The 7,283-nt window shown below is 39.8% G+C and overlaps 1 non-coding gene across 1 annotated transcript; it reads right to left on the reverse strand.

The window, feature by feature from the left end:
- Positions 1 to 6,287: 6,287 nt before the first annotated feature.
- trnag-ucc lies at positions 6,288 to 6,359 on the reverse strand. The gene has a single exon. It is a non-coding gene; the product is annotated as a tRNA-Gly (tRNA).
- Positions 6,360 to 7,283: the final 924 nt, after the last annotated feature.

Genomic DNA, 7,283 nt, shown 5'->3' on the forward strand with positions numbered 1-7,283 from the left:
GCAAAAAATAGGCTACTTTCGGAAATGGGGGGGGTGTAAAAACTTAAAAAAAAATTTACAAATCGCCTACTGGTACAGTGTGGTCTATGAAGCTTTAACGGACTGTATTCAAATAATAATGTAAACTTGAACATGAAAATGTAATTTCACAATAGCATTTTCATTTTCCTCATGTAGGTGTTATTTGAGTAAAAATGAAAATAAAATAATCCAATTTTCATTTTCATATACTTATATGGGTGTTCTATGACCATATTAAAATGGAAAAGCGAGCTTACAAGCTCCCTAGAAAGCCTTATTGAGAAATATCGTCATTTTTGGTGCCACTGTTTTTTTTCTGTATACAATTATATTTTCCTGTATATTTAGTTTCCTGAAATAAATAATAGGCTAATAGTAAAGCACTTGTCAACGTGCATGTTTCTTCGTGCATAACAATTTCTGTGTCTTTTTCTGTGTCTATTAAACACAATACTGTCTATTCTTGCTGTGGTGATTCATGCGTGGGAGAGCATGTTCATAATTGTCATCAGATGCAACCTAGGTCTGGTTTGTTTAACTAAGTAACGCGAACCATTGCCTGTCCACTGCGCGTTGGCATTTTTATTGTTTCTCGGCGCAGAGTGATTTTAAAAAACTATAAATAATTTTTCTGTTTCTTTGTTGTTCCAGGCTATACCTGTATGAATTGCAATGTATAGTCTTTATTATTTTAATATTTTCTTTTCTTTATTAGTTTATGTTATGATTATGCTTGTTTTAAATATCATTTACCCCTTTGAATTATTTGTTTTGCTGCTGCAACATCCTATTTTAAGTCCTATCTATTTAACTCCATCCTATTTCAATTATCTAAAATATTAAAATATTTTCCCCAACTGCGAAGCTTTAGAGAAATCAAGGTATTTCCCACCAATGTATCTAGCCCAACCCAATGATTATTTAACCACGTCAAAATGCAGTCAAAAATTAAATCAAATGATTTAATATGAATACTATGCACCACTACCATGAAGACTTTGAAGCATCACTCAAAGCAAAGCATAAGTCAATGAATGCTTTGCTTTGAAAGGTCGGAGGAACACCAGATATCTATTAAAAATATATATTATGATATTAAAATATTATAATATTAACTGTTAACATTTGAAAAAGTTGTATAATTTTAACTTTTGCTCTCCTCTGCTGTCACCTAAAATTAAACAAATTTTTCCTCACACATCTCCAATTCATTGTGACTGACTGAGCTGTTTGCCTCTATTTTTCCTAACTTGTAAAAGCTTGTGTAAGTGAACAACGCTAACCCCCGTCCCTCTGGAGAGAAAACGTTAGCCAGAGAGGATGAGACAGTTTCCCAGAGCCAGCAACCCAGCACCAGACAGTAATACTCACAACTCTCCTGCTACTATAGCTAACATCACAACAACAGCATATCTTGGCAAACTAGAAAGTAAGCTGAATGTCCGTGGGAAAATAATTTAACGTTACCTGACATACAACTCATAGTTGGAATGGCTCAGTCCGAGCCACTTTGTTTGTTTTCCATTTACAGAGCCAGGGCTGTGTACAAACACCGGAGATATTCGCTGAATTTGACAAAAAGACATGTATTAGATTAGAATCGCATACATCATCGTTAACCGATGTGGTTTTAAAAGCTATTTGAGGGCTAATGTTAGTGTGGCTAGTGAATGGTACGTTAGCTAACATTTGCATTAACATTAACTACCTCAAGTTGCTTACTTCTTATTGTTTTTAAAGCTGTGAATGGCTTAGCTCCTTCCTGCGTTGCTGAAATGCTCACTGAATACACACTGGTCAGATCCCTTAGATCATCATGTAACGCTTTCCTCACTATACCTAGAATAAATTTTAAATCAGCTTATGGTGCCTTCAGTCATTACGGTCCTACTCTCTGGAATTCTCTACCACATGAACTAAGTCTGCTACAATAGTATCTTCTTTTAAAAGCAGACTAAAAACATATATATTTTTTGCAAGCTTGCAGTTAGAAGTGTGTGGTTAACAGCTTAAAATTCTGTGGTTAACGGGTAAATTTTGATCATAGAATCAGTATTTCTTTATCATTATTATTCCTTTTTTAATAATAATGATAACACCTACTTATGCTGTTCCATATTTATTGTAATACCATTTTATCTTATCTCATCTTATATGTTTCCATATATGTAATACCTCCTTATTGTATATATTGTTATCTTGTATGTTTTGCTTTTATGAAGCACATTGAGTCTACGTCTGTCTACGTCTACTGGCAGATAAACTGGACAACAGCTTAGTAAAAATAATGTATCTTAAGAGACCATCTCTAACTTTGACTGATACTTTGATTTGACAAGTTTTAATTACTTTAACTGTGTAAAAAGCACTGGAAGTCCATGACCCTGTGACATGAGAGAGAAAATTAGTGCGTAATGGTTTTTGGCTGTTGTTGTTCTTGGCTCCTGTTCCCAGGAGTCTGGGTTTCCATTTTGAACAAAACACAATTTCTTTCATAGTAGATTTTACAGCCCTCAAGATTAAAGAATTCTACAAGATTTAAATACGTAGTATGTTTGGAAAAGAAATATAAATGAATTGTGTAGTATACACTGCATATTGAACAATCCACCATCTCCCCTTCTTTCAGTGTAGGTAGCTAGAGTATAAAGCTCTTACAGCAAATAAAAAAGCAGATAAACTAAAGTGGCTACCTACGGTATAGATACAGACAGGAGTTTCCAGATTACATGGTGCAGTCTTAACTTCTGAACTGAGTTTTCGCACGTTATATAAAGGCATCAACCAATGACAATGCGGCGGAACAGATGTCACTTCTCATGAAGCGCAGACAGTTTTTTAACTGTTTTGATCTAGAGAGGATTTCTGCAGCAGCAACGCAGTGAAAGCCTGATCCCACTGAGAGAGAGAGAGATTCCTCCTGTTGTGACAGCTCGGGCAGAAGTATGTGATGGAGGTGGTGCTGCTGACCATCCTGTCCTGAGTGTCTGTGTGGGCAGAGGTGAAGATCATATTTGACAGACATGCTGTCTACTGGAACAGCTCCAACTCCAAGTGAGTTTTAGTACGAGCTGGTGCGAATCTTTTATTGAACAAGTGTCGCAACTGTCGCAAATTCGGATCGCTGCCGATATGAATAGTTTGGATGCAAAATATTCGCAGGCTAGTACTTTTCGTGCCGTTTATTCATCATGCCCCCGGTGTGTAAAGACCTTAATGCAGAAGAGCTCGCACAGGCACTCCAGAGACTCCTCATCACGGTTGTTTAAAAGTCTCGAGATACACCTGTGCATAACAGCCTCGCTTAAAATCTTGAAGAGCTCCCCGATAAACTTTTTGACTGAGCAACGGGAAAATTTGCATCATTCAGCTCTTTCTTTAGTCGCTCCAGCTCTTCTTCCTATTGACATATTACAAACAAACATACAAGTTTAACTGTTCATTTTGTCAAGGTCGACATGAATTATTGAGAATATTTTCATTTTCATGTAAAAATATTTTCAGTGTAATTCTTTTTTCACTTGAATTCCTCCGCTGCTAAGAAAAACTTTGGTAGTGATATTAAAACAGAAAACATATTTCTTATATTCTTGTCAGCCTCCAGCCATCTCTACCTCCAACGAAATTCATTTAAAAGTGCATGACAGTTGCAAAACAGATTACAGTCTAGTGCAAAATGTTTTGTCCGAGCATCACCTAAAAGCCTAAAGCCTCTGGTAGGAACTGCGTGCAGTCTATACAAAGCATACGGAGGTCATTTTAATCTCCAAATACGAATAAAAATACATCTTCACATAAGGTGACAACAAAAATATACTGAGACATTAACATGTTTTAGGACCTTTGCCTGGCAGTTGGGAGTGATGTGATTGCTAGAACAACATCCCTCATTTACCTTCGACCACAACTACTAATAGCAAAGATTTTTGAGGGAATGTCTGCTGTAACTATGGTGTCATCAAAATTTGTCTCAAAAGGTTCACTACTGTCTTATCAGGGTCCAGCTGTGCTTCCCAAGGATGTACTTACCCATTCAAATGCTTAAAAAATTCCCCCATTACCTGTCCCACAATACACACTTTCACCATACCATTTTGTTCCTGGTAGCTGGGCTAAACTCCTGCAAATGCTGAGTCTGGAAGTGTCACCTGAAATGTCTAGGGATCGCAGGATCAATCCGAAAGCCCACTCTGGGTTAGCATGCGTCGCCCTCGGCTTACTGTGAGCAAATTCTATGAAGCAGTTCATGTTCTTATCTTGGTGTGATCTGGTGACATATACCAGGAGTGATTTCACGGTGGAGATGGTGTGGAGAGATGATGAGGCCAAGGTTGATGAGCTCTACTTTGGCACATATATTCATGTTTCGCTAGGGAGAAAATAGACAAGAAAAAGTGACAAATCTACTGTTTTGATGGACATCTACTGAAATTCAAATTTATTAAATTACTTTTATTTGTTTTTCTGAAAATGTCCTTGTGTAAGTGAATTGTTGTATTTGATTGTAACTGAAATTAATTGTGCGCTCTGGTTCACTGAGGAATTTTTGAAATTGTTACTATTCAATTTAGATTATTAAGATACAGATATTTATTTTGAGTTTTGAAAACATGTACCAACATACCAATACCACACTTGAAAGATGATAATACAGAGCCAAGATTAGATTCAAAATGGAAGGTGATGGCAAAGAGGGGTTTCATTTCCAGTAGACTCGATTATTGTAATTCACTTTTTGCTGGACTCAAAAAGCAGGTGTTAAATAAACTCCAGCTTATTCAGAATGCTGCAAACTAACTAAAACCAAATGGTTTGAACACATCACTCCTATTTTAACTTATCTTCACTGGCTCCCAGTAAAACAATGAATTGATTTTATTTTATTTTAGTATGATTTTCACTTATTGAACTGATATGTGTGTGAAGTTGATATTTCCACCACTGCTACCACCTGAACACCTCACTCTGCACAGGCCACAATCACAAATCCTGATACTGATTTTCATGTAAACTCATGCCACCACCTGCTTGTTTTATCTTGTTAGAGAGGACAATATGGTGGTGAGGAGTTTTGTGGCCAGTCTGTGGCAAGGTGACTTGCCTTGTCCAAGAAGGAAACATCTGTAATAGTCAGGACTCTAACCAAGGTCTGCTGCTTGGATAGTAGTTATGCTAACCACTATACCACCATCACCAAATCCAAAGCTTTTTCCTCTAGACAGGGCCCCTTGTCAATTCAGTGGCCTCACAAGACTACTGTGTAGCAGCGGAAGGTGTACCCACGTGTTGTAGTACACCCTCAGGTGTATCAGCCTGCTGTGGAGCATACTGGGGTGTAGCAGCCGGATGTGCAGCATCCTCAGGTGTGGCAGCCTACTGTGGAGCATCCTCGGGTGTAACAGTAAGCTGTGGAGCATCCTCGGGTGTAACAGTTGGTAGAAGCCTGCTGTGGGGCATCCTCAGATTGCCGTTGAAGGATGCAAAAGCTGTACACTATCTCAAATTGCTAGCAATTTAGGTCCCCTCTCTCTACCTGGCCCTTTTTGGTGGGATGGGATTTTTTTCCAAATCCTGCCAGCAAAAATGCTCATCACAAGTTTCAAGAACCCAGAGTGATGTCTCCAAATTTCTTGTTATGTGTAATGCAAAGTCCAAAACCTGAAAATATTTAATTTACAATGAAATCAGAATCAGAATCAGAAATACTTTATTGATCCCCGTAGGGAAACTCTTTGTTACAGTAGCCTGCCTTTACATCAGTGCACACAGGAGAAAGTACTAGAAAACGATATGATACACTATAAACACTATAAAACAGGTCAGAAAATAAATTAAGTATCATGTCGGTATAAGTATAAGATGAACTAAGTATCGAGTACCAAGTGGGTTTACTGGTTGATAATGGTTGAAATCAAATAAAGAGAAGCAGCAAGTCCTCACAACCAAGCAGCTAGAAGAATGGCCCGGCCATGACGGCCATCGGCACCAGTCAAAAGGGAGCTAATAGGAGTCGTCAGAGTGACGTGACTTCAGGTGTATTCCTACATGAAAGAGGAACTGTACTTGTATTGAAAACACTGCCAAACACAAGTGTATAATCACCCAAGACAAACCACTTCTTACCCATGACCGCCACCAGTCAAAACAGAGCTCATGGGACTCATCAGAGTGACATGACTTTCAGATGCATATTGGGATCGTGTGTCAAGCTCTATTCAGACATGAAAGAGGAAAAGCACATATACATTGCCGCAGAAGGAAACATCTGCGATGGCCAGGAATCGAACCCGGGTCAACTGCTTGGAAGGAAGCTATGCTCACCACTATACCACCATCGCTGTGAAAGACATGCAAATTCCACCTGTTGAATCTTTTTTGATAAGTCAATGACGGTACAAGGACTGTCAGGTTGGTGTATGTCTCAGGGCTGGGGATTGCCATCAACGACATCCTGAATGCCAAGAGGAGGGCCTTTACCGATGGTAATAGGGAGGAGGTGAGGGCAATTCAGGCTGACCTGAAGGTGAAGATCAGGGAGGCCAAGGAAAAGTACAGGAGGAAGCTGGAGTGGAAACACCAGCAGAACAACATGAGAGAGGTCTGGAGCGGCATGAAGAGCATCACTGGCTTCAGACCGACTGGCAGCAGAGGAGTTGAAGGCAGCTTGGACAGGGCCAACGAACTGAATCTATTCTTTAACAGATTCGACACACCGGCTCCTCCTCATCCCCCCTCTAACTCAGCTGCTGTCTGTCCTCAGACTCCTCTGAGTCCACTGCTCCCCCTTCCTCTATCTTCCTGGGAGAGTCCTACTCCCCCCTTAACTGGCTCTCAGGCTAGACGGAACTGTCAACACCATCCGGCCAGCTCTGCTGGGGGAGAAGCTGGCAGCGATGCAGGTGGATGCACCCCTCGTGTCCTGGATTGTTGACTACCTGACTGGCAGACCACAGCATGTGCGTCTTCAGCACTCGGGGCCCTCAGGGGACTGTCCTCTCTCCCTTCCTCTTCACCATCTACACCACAGACTTCAGCTACATACAATCATAATGGAGATGCTGTGGCTTGAAAGCAGGGCCTCATACATGCAATATTGCTGTATTACTAACTGTACATGAAAGCGTACCTACGAGCTAACTTGTTTAGTTACACGTCTGTTATAGGGAAAGAGAGGTGGTTAGCTGGCGGTCAGTGCGTTGTAGATTCCAATAAATGACTTCAGCGATGAATTACTAGAAAGACTTCAAGACTGCAGCTACCAC

The sequence above is a fragment of the Siniperca chuatsi genome, linkage group LG19, assembly GCF_020085105.1.
Source record: "Siniperca chuatsi isolate FFG_IHB_CAS linkage group LG19, ASM2008510v1, whole genome shotgun sequence".
NCBI classification, from domain to species: Eukaryota; Metazoa; Chordata; class Actinopteri; order Centrarchiformes; family Sinipercidae; genus Siniperca; species Siniperca chuatsi.